This window comes from Schistocerca americana, chromosome 3 (assembly GCF_021461395.2).
Source record: "Schistocerca americana isolate TAMUIC-IGC-003095 chromosome 3, iqSchAmer2.1, whole genome shotgun sequence".
In the NCBI taxonomy this organism is placed as follows: Eukaryota; Metazoa; Arthropoda; class Insecta; order Orthoptera; family Acrididae; genus Schistocerca; species Schistocerca americana.
Window position 1 is genome coordinate 500,939,143 of NC_060121.1, and position 25,240 is coordinate 500,964,382.

Here is a 25,240-nt window from a genome sequence, read left to right on the forward strand (position 1 = left end):
AAAGAAGGCTTTACGTTTCTGATGGGATAAAGCTGATGTCTTTTCCCTACCGTTGTGGTCTTCTTGACAAAAACTTCCAGTAAGATAACGCAATACGGCATGTTGTCCTTGCTGTGTTGACCTACACTGCCTGACAGAAAAGGTGAAGCACTTACAACACGTGGTGGGATGTCAGTGTAACAATTCTCTGTGACAGTTAGAGGGGCTACAACGGTGCATTAATGTTGTTCTTTCTTATTGTTGTTACCAGGCCTTGTAGGGTATATAACACGCGCGAACACCGTCAGATTTTGAATGTTGAATGGTCGATGTGACGGACTGGAGCTGTGGCTTACTCGTGTGAGACATCATTATGAGCATATGACTAAGTTTGAAAGGGGCCTCCTTGTGGTCTCCATTTGCCCAGCTTGTCCAGTCGTGCAATATCCAAATCTGTGGGATGTGACCAGATGTTGGATTGCACTGGAACGTTTCGGCTGGGGTACTCACCATCAAAGTTCTGGTCGACCACGTCTGATAACCACAAGGGAATATCACAGTAATGTGCACAAAGCACATTGTTACCCTTCACATTTGCACCTGCCATTCGAGAATCAAGTAATGTACTACCTGTCACATTTTATCCCATCCCACACTATTGGCAGCTGGACTAACGCAACGCAGTCTACTGTTAGCACTACAACGTAAATGTCTGCTTTTGGAGTGGTGATGTGACCGAGAAGAATGGACTGCTGATGTTTGGTGTCGCACTGTATTCAGCGATGAATCGCGTTCCTGCACCACCGAGGATGACATCATGCTTGAGTACGGCAGAAACCTGGGGAGATGTCCCATTTTTGTAATGTTTTGAAGAGGCACATTGGAGTCACTACTGGCGTCACGGAGTGGGAAGGCAAGAGGTAGTGACTAAGAGAATTCTGACGGCTTAACTGTACACACCTCTTACGTAATAGAATGGTGGTGTAACATTCTTTAATAGGACAATCCTCGTCCATACATGGCAGTGTCTCTACGAAATGTGCCACGTGGAGTGGCCGCGCGGTTTGGGGTACCGTGGACGGACTGCGCGGCCCCTCCCGTCGGAGTTTAGAGTCCTCCCTCGTGCATGGGTGTGTGTTTTGTTCTTAGCATAAGTTAGTTTAAGTAGTTAGTTTAAGTTGCGTGTACGTCTAGGGACTGATAACCTCCGCAGTTTGGTCCCTTAGGAATACACACACACATACTCTACGAACTGCATGCGCGATGTTGAGGTACTGGCCAGCAAGATCCCCTGATCTGATCCCGTCAGGTCATATATGGGACCAGTTCGGATGACACCTCTATCCCGGTGCCAATATCCAAGATATCAAGAAGATTTACATCGGCTACAGGCAGCTTGCGTCAGAGGGGGCTACAACGACTTTATGACACCCTTCGCGGCCGAATCAGCGCGTGGATTCAGACCAGAGGGAATTTAACTTCATACTTGTCACTGGGCTAGTAGCGCACAAGTAGTTTGTAAATTTGTAATTTTTGAGAACATGTCTCGTGGAGAGACATCGGTCTGGCTAAAAGTACTTCAAAATAGATTACGAACTGTCTCGACCACAAAAACATTTATTTCCACGGTTATCGGTTTCGGACTGTATTTGACCATCCTCAGATCCTCATACCAGACATTGCCTATCACCATTGTATGAGGGTCTAACGATGGTGAAATACTGAACAAAGCTGTTAAGCAACGATATAAATGTTTTTGCGGTCGAGACTGTTTGTAATCCAAAGCACTTTATAAATAGTCTTTGAAGTAACAGCATAGACTTTCAGCCCGTGAAGTTTGATTTCAGTTTCTCCTTGCCTTGTGGGTGCCTCCTTCTTTACCCAGGCAATGTATTCTATCCAGAGGGTGTTCGACTGGTCCCCAGCGCGGTTAGAAGAACTGTTGCTGCCAAAGGTTGCTGCTCTATGTACTAAATTTCGCGTCCTCTACCTACAAATTTAATCATGTATTTTTCCTGCAGGATTGTAAAAAACTTCGTTGTTTGCTATCCTTCCTCGCGATCCAGTTTTAATGGCTGGCAGTGTGTATAATGTTTATTTACTTCCTCCAGTAGAGAGCGACTCAGCTCCTCTCGGGAGGGTTTCCCTCGCCAATATTCACTCGGAGAGCTAATGGCCGCAGCTGGAGGGAAGCCGGCCCGGGCCGCCCGCGAGGCGGAGCCACAAATCTCGGTAGGGGGCCGCCCGCTATTCACTTAGCGGGGCGGGCCGATCAGCGCGCGATATGCGCCTACAACAAACAAACAATAAACCAAAAACCTTTCAATTAAGCGATAAGTGGGCCGGGGGGAGGCCCGGGAAAATATTAATATTTGATTTATTAATTTCAGGTATAATGTACACTAGCGATAATTATAGCTTACGCGAAAGGGCCAAAGCGGGGAGGAAAGGAATCACGTTCTCTTTACAGTGGTACAGTTGTCGAAGGAAAATATCAGCCTATTAAGGAACATTGCCCTCAAGCAGCTCGCGGATGAAACAGGTGGATGAAGACAGAAAAACAGCCACTAGAACAAAAGTTTATTTATGGGCAGCGGTGAAGTTCTTTTTAAGTGTTGTCTTCCGTATTTGAACTCAAGTTCTTCTAAAAGCAATGTCGTTAGAGATGATTCAGCCTAACTGTTTCATCTGAGCTAGCTGCGTATATTCGACAAATATTTTAGTTACTGTAATGGCACAATTATTCTTACAATCTGAGATATATATGGCCGGTCTGAGTGGCCGAGCGGTTCTAAGCGCTACAGTCTGGAACCGCGCGACCGCAGGTTCGAATCCTGCCTCGGGCATGGATGTGTGTGATGTCCTTAGGTTAGTTAGGTTTAAGTAATTCTAAGTTCTAGGGGTCTGATGACCTCAGGAGTTAAGTCCCATAGTGCTCAGAGCCATTTGAACCATTTTTTTGAGATGTATGTGGCACAGGCATCTGGGCTGGTAGCTGTTTTAAGCACTGAAGTTAGTATCAGGATGTACCAGCGTTCAATTAACAGCTGACTGTAACTTTATCGTGCTCTAGATCTGCCTACTGACCTGAAATAACTGCAGGAGTAAATAGCAAAATTTCTGAAACATAGACTATACAAAAGTTTGTCGTGGAATTTACTGTACAATCTGTTAAGTAAGATCGTCGTGGTTTAATAACCAGAAAAAATATTTGACAACAAACTGACACGTATACATACATCATATATGAACAAAAGAAAAATGCAACTACAGTTCACAATACGTCCAGTCACCCGCAGCGTCAGTAATTGCTTGGCATCTCCGAAACAGGCTTGATACCAAGTTTCCCACTTATTCGCGTGGAAGAGATCTCCAAGTGCGTCGAATTTGCGTTGACAGCCTTCCAAAGTGAAGCTTTTTTTCCCTCGCAATTTCTTTTTGATAAAAGACCGTAATTTTTGAATGCGATAACCGTCAGGTGACACTGAGGACCAATCCTGCACCTGCACACTTTGTTCCTTTTTCCAGTCCCTGCAAAAACCTGGGGCTGTGCTTCGGATTATTGTCCTCCTGGAGTATCCAATCTTCATTTTTGTTGATGAACCAACGTTTTGCTGCCGGCATCAAACCTCTTTGATAAACGCCTCGCATAATTTGCACTCATGTCTCTCGTGTATTTAAGTCGAAAATTCTAAGTACACTAATGATTCGTGGATATTGCATGAAGCACAAAGGTTCCCTCTGTTGGGTTGTGAAAGACTTAAGGTAATAACTTTTACCATATGCGTGTAATGCTGAACACACTTAACAGACTGTAACTTAATTCTAATTTTCTTCGGAAAATTGTATCAAATTGAATCTTTAAAGAAAGGACCGAATTGTGTTCGGTACTTCTAGATAAAGAATGAAGTGTCTAATCGACAACACATGCAGATGACTTCTGTTCGTTCGTTTGCCCATATGTCGAGCACAGTACCACTTCACGTGCTAGTCGGTTTGTTGGCTAGTGATCCACGCAGGCTCGAGGACTTAGTGTAGCTATGCTTACAAGTTCGATTATTGGTGGCTTCCAGAAGGTGTCTGAGGGTGGGCTATCCGTATCCGAAACCTACTGAAAGTAAGTAAAGTCAAAGAGTACAACTTATGAGCAACCGAACTGAACGAACAACATTCGAGGAGTCCAAAAAAATTTCGTTCTTACAGCCGGCCGTTGTTTTGTAAGCCCTCGTTGTCAGTTTTGTAAAGGCCTCGTCGCTACTGATGTGGAGGCCGAGATGCCACTGTCATTACAGCAGCCCGAGTGTGTGAGATCGTGAAACGGCTTCTGATGCAGTACACCAGTAAGAAAATTTCTCCCTGTCACTATTACACAGCTATGCCCCAGAGTCAGATAACAGAATAGGAGAAAGAAGGATCTGCAACACTCCAACAAATTATTAATAAAGTCACACAAATGAGCTAAAACGTTTACTTATCTTTGTGACTTGTTGAACAGTGGAGTCTGCAACACTGCTTGTAAGATAACACAAAAAAGGCCCTCAATGCCTAAGTGGAATTAACCGTACGTAAACTTCACAGTACATAGCAAATGCAATTTACAACTGTCTTTTCACTTCTAGGAGTTTGTAACCTCCTCCTCAGTTATCGACCTTAATGACAGTGAAAAATTAAACCGCGTGTACCTTATGGAAATTTGGGAAAAGCAATCGTCACCGAAGTTAATCTGTCGGTAAAGAGGGAGGAAAGGGTTACATCTAAATGAAAGCAAAAATGCAAATGAAACTGGTGGAAATTAATTTTGAAAAGGGGTAAAGTTAATAAAGAAAGTAAATGTGAGGCCGTTACGTTAACAATTAACTAGCGGTAATTAGATATTTGAGATTTGGGAAATTACGGTCGCCAGTCCTATGGACAATTACTATAGTAACTGAAAATGAAAGGTTATTACACATATAATTAGCACTAGAAGCGCGGCAACTGAAGGTTGACACGTGTAGTGTGAAAACTGAAAGTTTGTCAGAAGTAATAAATTTCGCTACACTCTGACTTAATTTAGCGAAAGAATTAATAAAACCGGAAAATTGAAAGTTAATTTAGTGACTGAAATTAATAGTGAGCTTTGTTTCTGAAGCACATCGAAATTCAGTAAAATAAGGTTAGTCTTGGGCTACCTCAACAATAATTTCAAAAGCTACTTGAATCTACGCAATTCAGAAATAAGAGATTTGACTGTGAACTTGAATTAAATGATTCTGAACAATTAACAATAGTAAAATTTAGTACGTACCAAGCTGAGCTGCAGTCACAGGTAAGCTAAAATATGGTAACAAAATTCTCACTCTTAATTTGTGTTTGTGTAATCTAAATATTGTAGCCAGCTATGAATACTTTAACTGAACTTTGAAATTAAAGCAGTGAAATCGAATTATATTACTTAAATGCTGGCCGGCCGAAGTGGTCGTGCGGTTAAAGGCGCTGCAGTCTGGAACCACCAGACCGCTACGGTCGCAGGTTCGAATCCTGCCTCGGGCATGGATGTTTGTGATGTCCTTAGGTTAGTCAGATTTAACTAGTTCCAAGTTCGAGGGGACTAATGACCTCAGCAGATGAGTCCCATAGTGCTCAGAGCCATTTGAACCATTTGAACTTAAATGCTGGCGTTTGAATTTCAACGACACTCTGGTTCATTCCAGAAAAGGAAGGGAACCTGCTTGGTAATGCAATTGGGACAATGAGCAACAAAGGTTCATGCTAAGTTGCTGTATTTTTTGTGATGCAACAGTTTGAAAAGCTAAGGTCTGCCATACAGTTCTAAATCTTTACGTGCTTCCAGTCTTCCTTGTTGGTTGATTGAAGGTTTGGAGCCGTCGATCGAGGAGGTGGCGACAGTCACTCATTGTCGGCCGTCGCTGTTGCAGAATCTGGATGTTGGCGCGCCTCCTTCTCGACACCGTCACCAGGCGAAACGGGCTCTTGGTGTGCGCCAGCTAATGCTTCCCGTCCGCGACACCGTGTCAGAAACTATCATAGCAAGTCGAGCGCAATTACATGCTGCCAAATCCCGAAAGTGTGGCAATTCGCGGGAGCGTCACACAACACACCTGCTCCACTGCCCTACTCCAGCCAAACCCCCCTTCTGCTTGCGCTCCGCGCGGCAGAGTTAACACTCTCAAAGATCGTAAACACTTTGGTTCTCCACACGACCTATCGATGTAATGGTTCGATAGCATAGTTTTCCCTAGGCAAGACCCAACGTAAAAATACAAATAATATTTACAAAACAAACCATTTATACATCGACATAAATGCATAAATATATATGCAAATAGTAAAACAATTACAATATATAAAGGTACAGAAATGTCATATATTCAGGTAACAAAATAAGGGAAAAATTTATGGTACAATAGATGGAAATAGGAGGATATGCATTTCCGGCGTTACGAGTTCACTAAACGAAACGACGTTCCCTGTCTAAGTCAGCCCTGGACGATGATCTATAACCAAGTGCCCGACAGCTAGTCTTCTGTCTTCCGACTAGGCTTCTGTCCGCTGTCGTCCTGTCATTGGCGGATCGTACTCGACCATCAATTGGCAAAGGCGAAGTCGATATCTTCATCCTCAGCGCCGCCCGTGGCGCTGGTGGAACTCGCGGAAAGAGACGAGTCCCTATGGCTCTGGCACCAGCTCGCGTCTTTACGCCTGTGGTGCTTGAGGTATGGCGCCTTATATCGCTCCTGTCTAGAGTCTGTGTGTCGGGAGAATGATTCATACGTGCACAGTGACAGATGGTCTGAAGCGGGTTCAGTTGAGCACTTAGTTCTAATTTTCATCTGCTAGAGGACAGTAGCGGGCAGGACTAAACAGAAAGGACTATAATGTAGTTAAGAATTTTGATCACCAAGTCCAGTAGTGCACAGAGACGTTCAAGAAACAGGTCAAGAGATTGTTTTTGTGAATTGTTACGTTTGTTTTTTTAAGGATTTTTTGTTTATTTATGTTTGTACAGTTTTGTATATGCTTTTAGTACTGTGAATGATGCGTGAATGTGATCTAAAGTAAATATGTAGATCGTTGTTCTATTTATGAACGCTGTACGGACTAGTGTGAAAAAGTTTTAAGATAGTGTGAATGCAGACGACGGGGAATTTTGTATATGTTAAGTAAGTTTATGGGAAAAGGAGAGCTAATTCGAGTGTAAATGAAAATAGTTAATAATGTAAACTATAAACAAAATATCAGAATGATAAATATTTATTTCGGGAAAAAGTACAGTTCGAAAATGTGTTATTTGTTGATTGATTAGTCATGAAAAGCGTGGACAAACGCGGGACAATAGTGTTTTTTTATTGGCCTTAAAGAAAACTGACCAATCAGAACGGAGTATTCTTAGGGCGTCTTTTCTCTTGGAGATATAGAATGCTTACAGCAGTCTAAGGGGGTCGGAGCCCAGCCTTTCAATGCTACGGTCGTCTGTAGTATGAACTCCGAAGAAAGTTATAGTTTGCTGGTTTTAGTTGTGCTGTATGTTTCAAAAGTGTTTTAAAGTGAATACATATTTACTCCGGTGTGTTGTTTTAGAAAGTGCAGAGTTTTTAAGTAATTTTGTATATGAGAAAAGACAGTAATTCCACGTGGCATATTGAACAGATCGATGACTAAAAACTTGATTGTATTAGACACCGATAAACTTAATAGTATGGCGAGCGTTTTCATTTAAGAACAATCTGTGCTTAGTAGCTGTTCAGATTTCGGGAAAAAAGTTATCTTAAGCTTGCTGAGGTGAATGAAACGGTTTGTGCATGACTGTGTTAAGATTAGCGCGGGTTGGCAGTGAAACTGTACACCTCAAGGTTCGGAATATACCGAAGTTTTGCCAGTATTTCCACCTTTCATTCAAAATTAACACCTTTTCCCGATTCTTGGAATAGTTACGTCGTATGCGGCCCAGTGCGAGTTGCAGTGCGGTAGGTTTCTGCTCGGCTTTCCTACCGGCAATCTGCTGCAACGAGTTCACAGGTAGGTACAGGTAACGGACGTACGAAACCGCGCCGCCGCATTCTTTTGCCCTGGCTGTGTCTTGTTCGGACGACACAGCACGTTGTTAAAAACGCTCCGTGATATTTTCACCGGACAGAGACCAGTCATCTTCAGATGATCGATCGAAGACTTCGATCGCTCACCTGAGGATAACTGGCAGCTGCACGATTGAAATATCGTGGGTGTAGCTAATAACAACCGATTGCAAGCACGATACTTCTTTGAACGTTCGATTCGAAGGGAATATTTTAAAATTTACGGAAGTTAAGTATAACAACTGAGATACTCCCTTTTCGTCTTGCTATGAAAGCTGCAGCTTTTAATGCTAAGGAAGCACTAGTATTTAGATAGCGTGTACTGCGAACGATGGCATCAAATGTACGGCACATTTATCTTATTCACAAACACTGCACGCTACCAAAGGCCGCATAAAAGAAGAGAGCCGAAACGTGAAACACACAACTAGCAGAATGATTCTTCGTGTGCGGAATCATTTCACATTTTGCTCCTTACCCTCTCAAGTTTTGGCTCTTGCTTGCTTTTTATTTTCGTCTCTGATATTTTTCCACACTTTTGAAATTTTTCGTTCCATCTTATCCGAAATTCAGTTCTGTGTAGCCTACCCGTTCCATTCCACGCATAACATGTGAGAATCTTTGTACTGGTATCCATTTCCTTTGCGCTTTTATTTGCCCCAGGAGTTTTTATTTAAATCTCTGCTCACAGTATAAACGGCACAGGTGAGTAACTGGAACGGTCTTATTCCAATTCCAAAGGAACTGATCTTTTGTAACCGTGAGCATTTAATATATCTGCTTTACTTTTATCAATATTAAGCCTCACTTTGCCCCACGGAACATTTTTGTTCTAAAACGTCGGAAGCTGATGCTTCTCATTGCTTTAAAAACTTTTTCTAGTTCAACAAATTAGATGCAGCTACCTTGGTCTGTTTTAATTCCAGTCTTGACCTTAAATGTATAATTACTTCTGTAGAAAATTATTATTATTTTCTTAAAAGTGATCCAGTCATCTTTTCGAAACGCGACTAGTGAAGCCCAATACCTCTTCAGCCACACACAGAACTTTGTGAAGCAAGCCATCCTTATCAACAGTTCACAGAAGTAAGATGCCAAACTCAACAAGCAATATTTTCATACTTCCTCTCGCAGATTTTTTCATGTGTTTTGCGAAGCTATTATAATACATACGTCCCCGACAGTTACAAAACTGTGTTACATAAAACTTATCACTGGGTGCTAGGAGCCGATCATGGCAACATGTCTCTACTTTTTGACATCAATCTCACGCTCCTTCTGTGCTGCATTATTTCTCATTCGTCAACGTCATCCATGGTTCGCGTGTAATCTTTCCCTTTGTTTGCTGTTTACTACGGATTTAAGAATTTCATAGCTACACTTGCTGTTTAAACACCAATAGTTTTTTCTGTTTTTTTTTAGGTTTCTCACACGACTTTCCTGAGTCCTTCTCTTCTGCTATATTTTCTCCAAGCAAACTGTGAGGGATCGTAGAGGAGTTCCCAAATATCTTATAGAGATGTAGAAATACTACAAAACTGAGATATGTGTTAAAATGTGTCTAGGGGTAAGCGCAGCAGATTTGTAAAACGGTTATTGCTTGTCCGTAGTTTCAGTTAATACTTCACGACGTTGTCCATGAAGGCATGACAAAACGTTTGCAATTAAGTTTTGAAGAAGGCCAACAATGTTTTTACTATCTTTTTCTCAGTAATTGCGTAATCTCGATATTTTTTGAGCGTGCAATCCAATGTCTGATATTTTTTTCTACAAAGTACAGATTTATCACAGGTTGACTTCTATACAAAACAGAAATTTAACAAAATACTTATAACTGGAATGAAAAGTAATGTTTTACTGAATATGAATATGAAAACACTTCTTTACACAAGGATTGTGGGTCTGTCGGCTTGTACTCCATTTCTCTCCTCTCCTTAAATACTTAATACAGCTTGTTCGCCGACGGATTGTTTGTTGTATGTCTCGTTGAGATGACCAAGAGTAGCCTCTCACCACATCGGTATTTCATCGACACTGACTCCGTTTCTGTCACTTTAATGTATTTGTGAAACAACGTTCCTTGTTTCTCATTGTTATCACCCTTAAATTCAGGGAAAAATCAAGAGGACTGTTCAAAGAAAGTAGATTCTTGAACATTTACTGCATTTGGCTACGACAAAAATATAAAACAAGTCACGGACGTTGAGAAAGAACATAGCAACAACCTCCCTCAACAATACTCAATATTAACTCACAGTCATATTTAATTCAGAGTTGGAATCGAATATCACTTTTCGGAAGTCACATTCAACGAAAACATCTCTCTTTATTTTCGCTTCAGTTACATATGAAAACTTCCTGCAGAAAGACTTGAAACATAACTGGTATAGGCATGCGTATTCAAATACAGGGAAATGTAAGCAGCCAGAATACGGTGCTGCGGTCGGCAACGCCTGCATAAGACAAGTGTTTGGCGCAGTTGTTAGATCGGCTGCTCCTGCTACAGTGGCAGTTTATGAAGATTTAAGTGAGTTTGAACGTGATGTTACAGTGAGCACAGGAGCGATTGGAGACAGCTTCTCCGAGGTAGCGATGAAGCGGGGATTTTCCCTTAAGACCATTTCACGAGTGTGCCGTGAAAATAAGGAATCCGGTAAAACATCAAATCTCCGACATCGTTGCTGCCGGAAAAAGATCCTGCCAGGACGAGACCAACGGCGACTGAAGAGAATCGTTGAGAGTGACAGAAGTGCAATCCTTCCGCAAATTGCTGCAGATTTCAATGCTGGGCCATCAACAAGTGTCAGCGTGCAAAACCATTCACGAAACATCATTCATATGGGCTTTCGGAGCCGAAATCCCACCCGTGTATTGCGCCTCACCTGGCCCCATCAGCACCGATACTGGACTGTTGATAGTTGGAAACATGTTGCTTGGTCGGACGAGTCTCGTTTCAAATTGTATCGAGCGAATGGACGCCTACGGGGATCGCTTTGGGCAATTACAGTAGGACAATGCGATACACCACAGTGCAGAATTGCTACTGAAAGGCTCCAGGAACACCCTTCTGAGTTTAAACACTTCCGCTGGCCACCGAACTCCCCAGACATGCACATTATTGAGCATATATGGGATGCCTTGCAACGTACTGATCACCACCTCCTCGTACTCTTACGGATTTATGGACATCCCTGGAGGACTCATGGTGTCAGTTCCGTCCAGCACTACTTCAGACATTAGTCAAGTCCATGCCCGTCGTGTTGTGGCACATCTGCATGCTCTCGTGGGCCCTACACGATGTAAGGCAGGTATACTAGCTTCTTTGGCTCTTCAGTGTAGTTACGAAATGTACTAAAGAGTGCAACCCCTGCTACAGAAATTTCAACTTCATTTTATTATTAATTGAAACAGTAAGTGAAATATGCACAATTAAAATCGCTGAAAAGCTTTTCTCAAATATGGAACGTTAATTATAAGAAATGGTGTATGATATATATTTTTTAGTATCATATTAGAATTCATTACAATAAAAACCACAAGATTAAGCCTATTTCATTAAAAAACTACTTTCATCATTGGCCAGTGTTTGTGATAATTTCGTCCTGACTCTTCTCTGGACTAATGACAAGTGATAGTATTAAACTCAGAAGGTTCAAATGAATTTGAACCTTCAGGTTCAATGAATTTGAGAAAGCTGTGAATAACCCGTAATTTTGAAATTTCACAGATTTTTGTGCCATTGTACCCTTACGCAAACTAGTTGTAAAAAGTTTGACAAGTTCACCTCCCTTTTAACGCGCTTTTTTCTTCTATAGTGAGTTGATTTTAAACATGAAAATGTAAACGCGGTACGGAATTGTTGGCTGGGATATCCCACGGGATGGGTTCAGCCTCCTGTGGGAAAAGGTATTCTTCATCAGTGCACATTGGCCTCATTCCTTTCGTATATGTGAGAGCTGTGTCGTATGTGTACTTGTAGACCGTAGGTGAGTCTATTAGATGAGTGTAGTGTAGTCTTATGATTGTCAAATATGATGATGATGACAGAAGAGAGAGGATTTAAGTGGTGCTCAGGTAGTACCAAGGGGGCCGCCGATATTAACGTTTCCATCTGATGAATGGATCGCCATCAACAGTGTCACATGCCCTCACTTCATGCGTCACTTAAGAGAGATTTGGAATGCAATCCAGAAGACTGACGCAAAGATTGATGATTAGGGAATTAACACCAGCATCTCTCCTCCTATTGCCAGCTAAATGCAACGAAAGTTTCATCCACCACCAGGATTCGATCTGACTTACTGCCAACTCGTGCGGCACTACACGTCTGTGCGTTAGCGAGCTAGGCTAAGGACATGGGTAATCTAAAATACTTCACGAGAACGGTGCTTTCTGTTAGTAAGAGTAAGACGGTACGAATAGGTATTTCTAGGGCGAAAAGATACGTTCCTACTAGCAAGGAAAGAGTGCACGAAATTCGGTTTTGCTTATTAATAGAACGGAGCAGCCGATGTAACATCAGAAGTGCCCAAGAGCATCATGATAAGACCACTCTTGTGCTCTGTATACATAAACGTCCTGGAGGATAGGGGAGCAGCAATCTCCAACTGTTTGTTAATGACACTTTGGTGTATGGGAAAGAGCCGAAGTTGAGTGACGGTGGAAGGGTACAAGCTGACTTGGAGAGATTTTTCTGTTTAGTGTGGTGGATGGCACATTGCAAAAATACAGAAAAATGCAGACGAGTAACTAAAACAAATCCTGTGGTGGTCCAGTACTGTATTAGAGGTGTGCTGCTTGATCCAATTACGTCGATTAAATATGCAGGCATAACGTTGCAAAGCGGTGTGGCATAGGACGAGCATGTAAGATCGTCAGTAGGGAAGATAAATGGTCGACTTCGTTTTAACGAGCGAATTCCAGGAAAGTGTAGCTCATCTACAAAAGATACTTCGTACAGAACACTTGTGCGCTCCGTTCTTGACTACAACTACAATTATTGTCATCCCGAGTAAATCAGGTTATCCCTTTCACTGCGCATTTAGTCTGTACGGCCGCCTGCCATGTATGCATAATTTGCAATTGATGTGTATGTGCAAGACTGTAGCAGCCTGTCATTACCGAGAAAAACTGAAGACTCAAAATCCACTATTATTGTGTTAAATTGTTTTCTTTTTTATTCTCTACAGAGAAATACTTTTTTCTTCGAAAGATACTTTATAAGGAGAAAAAAGAACATATGTTATTACAGTAGTAAAACTTTCTAAAAATAAATTCCATCTAAAGGTGCATTACGTTTTAAACAAATATTCTAGAGTTACTTCGTTTGTCATGTTTTGCACATGCAATACACCTTCTCTGGGCGGTCTTCTTCTTTTTTGATGTTTCCCGGATTAGCGAGATAAAATCGAACTCGCTAGGCTTAAGGGTTATCACCAAGTTTTCGAAGACAACCACAAGTCGCACCTCGTATTTTTTTATTATGACCGGTTCCGCTCTTCAAATAAACAAGAGCATCGTCAGAATCTACAGTTTAAAGTTTGCTGATAGCGTTAAATTCCCTTTACAGCTGGCTGACTGCTCTAAAGATTAATTTTGCTGTACTATAATACTTAAACTATTTTTAAAGTACGTTTAAAGTACAGTAGTAAATTATGACTAGTGTACTTTAAACGTTAGTTTAAGTACTATAGTACAGCAAAATTAATCTTTAGAGCAGTCAGCCAACTGTAAAGGCAATATTTTATGCTGACAGCCAACTTTAAACTATATATTCTGATGATGCTCTTGTTCATTTGAAGAGCGAAACCGGTCATAAAAAAAAAAATACAAAGTGCAGCTTGTGGTTGTTTTCAAAAACCTAGTTTTAACAGTCGCTCCCCCTGTAGACAGTGCCTGCTCTTTTGATTATCACCATAAGCCGATCTTCCGCGAGGATCCTCTGTTTGCGGTCGGTGGTGAGTCTCTAGCACCTGCTTGATAGGTTTCTGCTGAAAAATCGGATTTTGAAATATCTCTTAGGAGTGTATTACACAATTATAATTCTTTGTCGAAGTTGATATGTCAAATATTTATGGCAAAGAAATTTGATCGTGTCATAACGAACTTTGTCAAATCTTGCCATTCCTCAAATAGATTTGATCATAAAAGTCATTCGACTTCTGTTCACTGCAGTGTGAAATGTAACCGCCTGGAGCAGCGGCGTCGCTACAACTATTTGACGTCTCTGTAGTGTGTTTGTAATCATGGCTCCAACTAGGGTGGAGGGTGACCAAGGGGTGCATTCCATACTATTAATTATGTATTGACGGACAGGTGGAATATGCTGCAGTCGACTTCATATCCACAATCACCGATACAGTCATCTACTTCTACATCTCGAAACATCTAGGCAGCTTTTCAGCAAGCCGAAATAGACGATGTAGTCACACGCTAAAATAAAAAATTCTTTCTTAGCTTTCCATTCTAGTTTCTCTATTTTTGAACCTTGGATGGCGCAGGATAAAAAGCGCTTCATCTGTTTCGTAAGTTTTATTAATTTTGTTGTTCTTGGAACATTAATTACATTAATTAAATTGTTCAAAAATGAAAATAACTCTTATCGCCCATACAGTTTACCTTCGCATATTCCCCCTTCAGTGCTCTGTAAATCGCTTCACACGTTCCTGAAATTATTTTGGTTAATATGCAATGTAATAACCGAGAGCTTTGTTGTAAACTAGAGTAGCTCACTATGAAACGTCCCCTTAGAACAATTACAAATGACTGTGCTTAAACTGACACACAATATTTTGTTAGCGCAACGCAATCTGACTTTCAAAATTCCCTACAAAAGAATGGCCCTGACTAACATTAAACTATACCTTTCACAAATCACTTACCTCACAAAAATCTTCGCTGCTCAAGCTACTGCAATACAGCGAGCGCCACTACTGCCAGCTAAATAAAAGATTCAAACTATGGAAGGCACTAACTACTGATAGGGATAGTTAGCAAATGAAAGATATTAATAGAGAACAAACGATGTATTTACCTTGATATCATCATATATAAATATAGCAGTTCATGACAAATTTCAAAACTCCGCCATCTCTCTCCCCACATCCACCACTGCTGGCGGCTCACCTCCAACTGCGCAACGCTACGCGCTGTTCACATCCAGCTGCCGCTGCCCAACAATACAGTGGCGAGTATTACAACAATGCAAAGCAGCCACAGACTGCACACAGCACAGCCAGTGATTTTCATACAGAGGTGGCTTTACCAATAAAAAAACCTAAACAGCCTACTTACATAGCCCCCATGCTCCCCACAAAAAATTTTACAAATTGGATTGGGCAGTGGCCAATACAGATTTGAAAAAAATATTTCATAATTACAATAACAAAGAAATCAAATGCACACACTTATTGATACAATGTTGGTCAAAAGCTAAAAATTTCTCACAGTCCATAAAGGCAGTCCAGATTGTTCATCACAGTAAAAATGCAGAGTTTTTCTCAAAGTCTGAGCAGTAAAAGAAAATGCACACAGAAGTAGTGGATTTCCATGCAGTCTTCAAGAAGTAGTGTTGTCCTTCCAACGGAAGACAGTGCTGACTCTTGACATGCATACAGGTAATGGGCCACAACAGAGCAAACCCACAGTAGAGTCAATCGAAGTTTTGAAGAGTACCGGTAGGTCATCACAGAGTAGACCCACTGTAGTCCTGGTAGAGAGTATGGTATTGGTGGGCCACCAGAGGCGCAGACCCACTGCAGTCCTTGTAGAAATAATGGTACTGGTGAGTCAGCAAAGACGCAGACCCACTGTAGTCCTTGTAGAGACGGCCAGCAGCCATCTGTTGTGACTGTGCAGGTGCACAATCACCATTGAAGAGTCTTGCGGATAATATAGCAAGTCCATAAACCACCACTTGTGCACTCACAAAGTTTTTGGAATTGTCCTTAGAACCAGCAATGCTGTTATCCAGTCCCCTGCTGAATTATTAACACACGTGCAAACACTATCAGTCCCTACTTCTCACATATTGTCCATATACTATGACCAACGGAAATGTGTGCAGTGAAATGAATGCTTACAAGTTACTTAGTTTGATAAACTGGTGTCAATTACAATTTTATAACATGAGAATACAATAACAAAGGTACAGAATACATCATTAAAAACATAACAATACAGATAACATTTGTAGTACAGGCTTTACAAAAGACTCAAAATAACATATACATCAGTGGAATTATGACATGAGTACATACATAAAAGATCACAATAACTTTTGAAACATCAACTTCACACATGAGCTTTATACAGAACAGAATTAATAATGTCTAACATCTTTACAAAGTAAATAACATATTATTAATGCCAATTATATTTGAGGATAACAGTATTCCTCATCATAGTGAATGTAGCTTAATATTAAAAGAAGAAAAAATTCTATGAAACTACACAGAGACAGGAAGAAAACAAATACACAAGGGTACACAAACACGTACTGGGATAACACAAAAGGAAAGGACAGGGTTCGTTTTCAGTGTAACATTTGGTACTGCAGTCCAACCTAAAACTTCATATATCTTTCCTTTTATTTCATCCGTTGTTTCCACCAAAAAAATTCTATCTAAGCATGCTTTCTGTATTTATATGTTCACACATCTCTTACCTCATTTTTATTTTCCATTATCTTACCTCATCATTTATTTCCAAGAAAATCCTACCTATACCTGCTTTCTGTACGTTTTTCGTATAACTTCTGAATGCATTTCTTCCTATTCATCGCAACTCATTCTCTTAGAGGCTACCCCCTCTTAAGCTAACTTAAATCTACTGAGCTCAGATGCTAAACTATGGGACGAGGCAATGCAGCATCACATAACAATTAACACAAACAGCAATGAGAAAAAAAATGGAAATTTGCAAAATTAACAAGCAATGCAACATTACAACTAATATGAGCCAATGCGCAGTAAACAAAAAATTAAATCTGGCTTAGCAGAGTAACACAAATTAAAATTCAGTAACACTATGCCTGGCAAACAGCAGTAACTTATACCTAAACATGACATAGCTCAAGTAGAAAAAATAGTACACTAAAGATAACAATGCAGATAAGGGAAATGTATATTCACATCTTAATGTCTATGTAATTAAAGTGGTGCACCACAAGAAGTTATTCTACCAAAAAGTTACCAATTACTTGAAAAGAAAATTATGAATGCAGTTACTAGTTCCTTCTTATTGTTCTTTCCTTTCCAAGTGCTCCTTTTTTAAAGAATGTGGATCATAAAATAATTATGTAATAGATCTGTTGACAGAAAGTGTTCACATTAGCAAATGCATTTTATTTTATAAAAGCAATGCTGCAACACAGCTGGAAAACAGATGTCAAATGAAATAAGCAACTATGAAAAGCAAAGCATAAAAATATCATTCAGTAGTCATGTGACATTTCGTAAGTTAGTAGAAATTCTCTCAACTCTCATAGAAAGACGCTTGTCATAATCAGGTGTGCAGATGTAAAAATATTGCTTGTCATTTTATTAGGCATTTCAGTAAATATCGTAAATTAAGAGCTAGTGTAATCATATGTTTTCAAGTTCGACCGTGTCGTTTTTGCGATGCTTTCTCTAAAGGAATGACAATGGCCAGGATAATGGCCTTCCCTTTCTTTTTTTTTTTCTTCCTGTGCTCTGAAAAGGGCTCGCAATAATGGCTTTTTCTCCAGGCGTCTGACACAGCTGGGTGCCCGCGACGCATTACGTGCAGGTGGTCACTTAACTTTCTTACGGAAATATTTACCGCTAAAGTGACAGTCTGATATAAAAATATTTCACAGGTCAAGAATTTGCGTTACAAATCTGTAGAAACAAAATGCTATTGATATAACAGTGTCCAAAAAAATACATAGAAGATCAGAATAACTTGCGAAACATCAACTTCACACATGAGCATTTAAACAGAATGAATAATGTCTAATATCTTTACAAAGTAAATAACATATTATTAATGCCAATTATATTTGAGGATACCAGTATTCCTCATCATAGTGAATGTAGCTTAATATTAAAAGAAGAAAAAATTCTATGAAACTACACAGAGACAGGAAGAAAACAAATACACAAGGGTACGCAAACACATAGTGGGATAACACCAATAGGAAAGGACAGGGTTCGTTTTCAGTGTAACATTTGGTACTGCAGTCCAACCCAGAAATTCATTCCATATATCTTTCCTCTTATTTCAATATTTGTTTCCACCAAAAAAATTCTATACAAGCATGCTTTCTGTATTTATTTGTTCACACATTTCTTACCTCATCATTTATTTTCCATTATCTTACCTCATCATTTATTTCCAAGAAAATCCTACCTAAACCTGTTTTCTGTACTTTTTTTCGTATAACTTCTCAATGCATTTCTTCCAATTCATCGCAACTCATTCTCTTAGAGGCTACCCCCTCTTAAGCTAACTTAAATCTACTGAGCTCAGATGCTAAACTAAGGGACGAGGCTATGCAGCAGCTCAAAATGAGTAACACAAACAGCAATGACCAAAAAAATGGAAAATTGCAAAGCAAGCTACAGTAAATCTAAATTACCAAGCAATGCAACATTACAACTAATATGAGCCAATGTGCAGCAACAAGAAAAATAAATGAGTTGTAAAACTGGCTTAGCAGAGTAACACAAAGTCAAATTCAGTAACACTATGCCTGGCAAACAGCAGTAACTTATACCTAAATATGACATAGCTCAAGCAGAAAAAATATTACAGTAAAAACAACAATGCAGATAAGGGAAATGTATATTCACATCTTAATGTCTATGTAATTAAAGTGGTGCACCACAACAACTTATTGTAAAAAAAATATTTCCATGTACTTGAAAAGAAAATTATGTGTCCAGTTACTGTTACTAGTCCCTTCTTATTGTCCTTTCCTTTCCAAGTGCTCCTTTTTTTAAAGAATGTGGATTACAAAATTATCATTTAATAGATCTGTTGACAGAAAGTGTTCACATTAGCAAATGCATCTAAGTTTATTTTACAAAACTAATGCTGTAACACAGCTGGAAAACAGGTATCAAATGAAATAAGCAATTACGCAAACCAAAGCATAAAAATGTCATTCAATAGTCATGTGACATTTCATAAGTTAGTAGAAATTCTCTCAACTCTCGTAGAAAGACGCTTGTCATAATCAGGTGTGCAGATGTAAAAATATTTCTCGTCATTTCATTAGGCATTTCAGTAAATATCATAAATTACGAGCTCCACAGTATGCTTTCAACAAGGAAATGTCAATAGCGAGGATGATGGCCTCCCCTTTTTTTTTTTTCTACCTGTGCTTCCGGAAAGGCACACCCTAATGGCTTGTTCTCCAGGTGTCTGACACAGCGGTGTGCCAACGACGCATGTGCAGGTGGTCACTTAACTTTCTTACGGAAATATTTATGACAGCAGTTTCCGCTACAGTGACAGTCTCATATAAAAATTTCACAGGTTGAGAATTTACGTTGCAAATGTGTTGAAACAAAATCCTATGAATATAACAGTGTCCAAAAAAATTTTCGCCGGCATTGTGATACATTCACGCATTTACACACATTTCATAACTGTTAAAGTACGATTCTTGGTTTCCAACATCCTGTTTCACAAGTCAAGAGTCCCTAACTTCTATTCATTATTCATATACATATAAACACGTAATCACATTCCTCATATATGGTAGCATCATCTTATTGACATAAACATACCTCAGCAGCATAATACACATCATCGTCGTAAAAATAACATCATAACACCTCAGTCAAATCTCAAAAAGGTCGTAGCTTTCTGCAATAATTTCAAACCATAAAAAATATTCTCTGCTCATTTCAATAGTGTCATCTGCCTCAAACGTACTTTAAAAATCATGATCTCATACCAAATACATCATTAAAAGGTCTCATAGTATCACAATGGTTCCGAAAAAATATGAAGAGTTCACACAGTACAGACAAAATACAATTTCGTAAGTGTGAAGTTATCCAACGGTGTAATTACATAAACATGTGTCACTGACGTACTAAAAAACATGTTTATCTCTCAGTTAAATGATCAGATAGCTGTGTAATTTATGTTTTAGAGAAATATGGTACCGATGTGTAAAGTTGTATAAGCAAATACTATATTAGCTAGGGTTCCTTGTGCTTGCCAAACACATGGTACACAAAGTACGCATGTACCCCCCTGAGGATTAATGTAATTATACCCTCAGGTGTTACAGATTACAGCAATGGAATGAAATGTATCACGGAAAACTTTCTTTGTAATTCAAAAATCTTTAAAAATAAATGTTTTAAGTACAAAATTAATCACTGAAATGCGTGTCCTGTAGCGCTAAATGTGCATCTTGTTGTAAGATAATCTCTGTGGAAGTGTCGTAGTTATTTTCCTCCGAAAGCTAAGTTCTGCAGAAGCCAATGTACTTACCTCATGATAAACAAAAGTGAAATGCTTTGCGTAGAGATATCTTAGTTATTACGCTTATTGTTGTGATGATGAAAGTACTGTGCTGTAACGTATTGTTGTGCTATGGAAAAGGCTGTCTCCTTGTAGCTATACCACAAAAGTTACTAATAAAACATGTTTTGCTTTCCAGAAGAATTCAGAAAAACTGTGCAGATATAAAACAGATACACCACAAAAGCAACATTGTAAATTGTCACTCATTAGTAGCGTCGTGATAAAAATCGTGTAGCTGTCACATAAACTAACCACTGTGTCATCTGGTATCTCGCAGAAAGTACTTTAAATCCAGAATGTATTTTCAAGTAAACCAAAATGTTGCATTAAAATCTCATTATCAGTACCAGTATATGTTTTAAGTATGTGAGCCTTATGGTCGTTACGTAATCGTGCCACTAACAACCAAAAATGTACACACACAATAACACTGTGACGTCTGTTCACTATAACAATGCATTCGTCATTTCTGTTTCAATAAGTTCTCTTGGTTCTTGACTGGATATTTAACTTCAAACATTGTTGCATGTTAACAGATTCTAAGTCTGACAAGCATACTAGTAATGTAAAGTGAAAAGTTTTATGGCAATGACAAAGTTAAAAAGCAGATTATCTTTCAATAAACGGTTTTACATGTGAAATGTGGTGTAAACCTTTACTCTTCCTAGTGCGCAGAGTTTCAACTTCAACGCAATTATCATGTTGTATACATCGGTAAAGAATGCTAAAATTTTTCTCAAGGCTAGCGTCTTATGTTATTTTTCTCGGAGCCAGCGGGCGCACGCGGCTGCCTGCTGTGCGAGTCATTGTCTGTCTCTTTGTTGGCGTGCGCCGTTATTGGGATTTGGAGACCTAACTTCTACAAATTCACCGTGACGAGAGGGCCCTGCCCTGTTTAAGTCCCGCCAGTTCTGATGCAATTCAGGTCTGTCGTTACGATCACATCGTCTGTCGTCATGTCGGTAGTTCCTGTAGTTTCTTTCTTGTCGGTCACGTGGTGGAGAATTTCTCCCTAAGTCGTAACTGCACGCTGGACCGTTGCGTCTAAAGTTATTCTGTCTCCCTTGATAATAATTGTTTTGGTTGCCATATTGTCTGTTTCTCTGATTGTCTCTGTGATAGTCTTTACCACAGAGAGGTGATCTTTCCCTGTAATTATTACTACTCTGCCAACGGTTGTAATACGGGTGGTGTCTGTTTCGGTCACGATTTGTGTTGTGAGAATAGCCTTGTCGCATCCAGTTATTATTTCTTTCATCTCGGAATTGCGACTGATGTGATCTGTAATTGTTGTGCTCCTGCGTTCCGCGATTGTCAGTGTCACTTTCCAGTTCTTGTAACAGTCCCTGAAAAGCTTCAATGTCGTCTTTGCAACGTCCTGCTAAAATAATATGTCGTAAATGTTCAGGTAATTTGATTAAGCAAATGCGGATAAGTTCTGAGGGGCTGTATGGGTTTGACAGGTACTGATTCTTGTGCAACATGTCTTCAAAATATTTCATAACACTGGAAAATTCAGATTGTTCGAAACCTTTCATCATTATGATGCTATGTTTTACTCGGTCTTGTGTGGCTTGAGACCAATATGCTGAGAGGAAGGCATGGTAAAACTCTCCTTCACTGTGGCAATCGTGAATTACCGATCGCATTCTTACAGCTGGTTCATTCTCCAAGTAGCCACACATAAATTCTAATCTGTGTTCTAACGACCAGTTGGGAGGAAAACAATGCGAGAATTGATGGAGCTGCCCGCATCTCGTGGTCGTGCGGTAGCGTTCTCACTTTCCACGCCCGGGTTCCCGGGTTCGATTCCCGGTGGGGTCAGGGATTTTCTCTGCCTCGTGATGGCTGGGTGTTGTGTGCTGTCCTTAGGTTAGTTAGGTTTAAGTAGTTCTAAGTTCTAGGGGACTTATGACCATAGCAGTTGAGTCCCATAGTGCTCAGAGCCATTTGAATTTTTTTGAATTGATGGAGCCATGCTTGTGGATGAATGTCGTTGCCAGAATTCTTAAATGTTTTGAATTTACGTGTAGTAATGAACAGCTTATAGTCAAAATCATCATGTCGGCGAGTCGCATATCGGTCATTGTTAGGTCGTGCCGGCCGTTCCATCTCAAAATTCGGTGCACATTGCCAATTTCTTTCATAACTTCCGAAATGCCCTGTGTTATTATTTTGTGGCTGTTCCGTATGTCTGTGTCCCTCTTCCCGTATTGGGGCGCGAGTATCCTCTGAAATACGTAATTCTTGTATTAACTGTGTCAGCTGATCTTGTACTTCCCGGATTTCTCTTTGGTGTTGCGTATTAATCTGATTCTGATTTTGTTTGAATTTCCTAATTTGTTTGCACTCTTCTGTGTCATTCAGATTATCATCTACCTTCGTAGATAGATTAGTGACCTGATCCGAAAGTTCGGCTACTTTCTCCGATTGTGTACTTATTTCCTCAGTGTGTTTTTCTGAACCAAGTTTCAGAGTGTCCATTTGTGTTGAAATCGTATCTACTGTGTCCTTTAAGTTTTCTTGAGTTTTTGCAAGTTGCGTAACTGAATCGGTAGATGCAACTGAGTCAATTTTAGCTTGCAAGGTGTTGTGATTTTCATGAACAATAGTTTGCAGTTCTTTTATGGCTGCTTCATGATTCTGTAATGCATTTTCATGACGCGAAAAAATAGGTTGGAAATGCTCACAAATTTGTGTTTTTACGTCATTACAGACTTTTTGACATTTCGATTCGATGTTATGTAACTCAGTAGTTAAATCTTCACGTGTTTGTTCAAGCGTGGTGTGAAGATTTTGTTCCATTGCGTCTAACTGTTGCTGTGTTTGTCTCTGGTGTTGTTCCATTGTGTCTAACTTTTGAAGCTTTTGCTGTGTTTGTCTCTGATTTTGTTCCATTGTGTCTAACTTTTTAAGATTTTGTTCCACTGTGTCTAACTTTTTAAGATTTTGTCCCATTTGTCTCTGATTTTGTTCCATTTGTTGCATTAATTGCAATAATAATGTATTAGTGTCTGGAATCTGTTTCTCTACGCTTTTCGGCAGTGCATTTGCACCGGCAACATTCACATTTTGACAAGCAGAAAATGTGTCTTGACTTATTTGAGAAAAGGGTGAGGACGCAAAACCTGAATCTACAGTATTTGCAAGATTGTGTCCTGTCATTTCGGATTCCTGAGGCGAGCTGTTGCCGACCGATCGATCGATAATGCTTCCCTGTTCACTAATTGTTTCACTGTCTACACCATTGTTTGCAGCCCGCTCCATTTCCCTATGTACAATTACCAAACTACTACTTTGAACATTAGTTAATTCATTACTCGGTGGCGCTAACACACTGCTTTCTTCACTGTCATTTCTCAGTTTACTTTGGAGCCTAGTATTACGTTTTTCACACGCCATTATTGTCACAGTATATCACACGACAACACAGAAAAACACAATTTGAAGATCAAAAATAAAATAACATAGCAATGGAAATAATGTCTACTTAATTGCCAGCGCAGCTGCGAAATACTTGGTGCAAATCTACATGCACGCCACAACTGTTTTACTGTACAACAATGAAAAACGACGACTACAAAGGAGATTCTCTCTACAATTACGCGCTAGCAATAAACAATAGCTACACTAATTACACAAACTACAAGAAAAAAATCAGAAGATTCCAGTGAGGTATCCTCGGCGAAGGGTCGACATATGAAACCTCCCCTTTGAACAATTACAAATGACTGTGCTTAAACTGACACACAATATTTTCTTAGCGCAACGCAATCTGACTTTCAAAATTCCCTACAAAAGAATGGCCCTGACTAACATTAAACTATACCTTTCACAAATCACTTACCTCACAAAAATCTTCGCTGCTCAAGCTACTGCAATACAGCGAGCGCCACTACTGCCAGCTAAATAAAAGATTCAAACTATGGAAGGCACTAACTACTGATAGGGATAGTTAGCAAATGAAAGATATTAATAGAGAACAAACGATGTATTTACCTTGATATCATCATATATAAATATAGCAGTTCATGACAAATTTCAAAACTCCGCCATCTCTCTCCCCACATCCACCACTGCTGGCGGCTCACCTCCAACTGCGCAACGCTACGCGCTGTTCACATCCAGCTGCCGCTGCCCAACACTACAATGGCGAGTATTGCAACAATGCAAAGCAGCCACAGACTGCACACAGCACAGCCAGTGATTTTCATACAGAGGTGGCGTTACCAATAAAAAAACCTAAACAGCCTACTTACAACTACTGTACCAAGAAATCAGTGTCACAGTTTGCCTGTCTTCTGCACATACAGCATTTCTCAAAGGAGTATTCTGTTTTGTAATATGAGAAGGCACTTTACTGAGAAAATACTGAAACACACTCTCAGCCATTCGTAAGTAATTTTCGTATAAGACTTGACGTCCTCCACTTGCAGCTCTCGTAACAAATTTTGCTGAATGCTTTTATTACCTCTACGTAATACCTACGGCTTAATCCATGCACGTTTCCTTTTTTCCGCCGCTTTTCTTCCAAATACACAATTAGAGCAATTGTGGTACTAGCAACTGCAGCACATAATAAGAAGTTGTGTCCACCATCTTGAAATTTGACGAAAAATATGACAACAGTACTAGAATACCCCTTTTAAGCTCCACGTCAAAGATCTTTGTCACAGAAA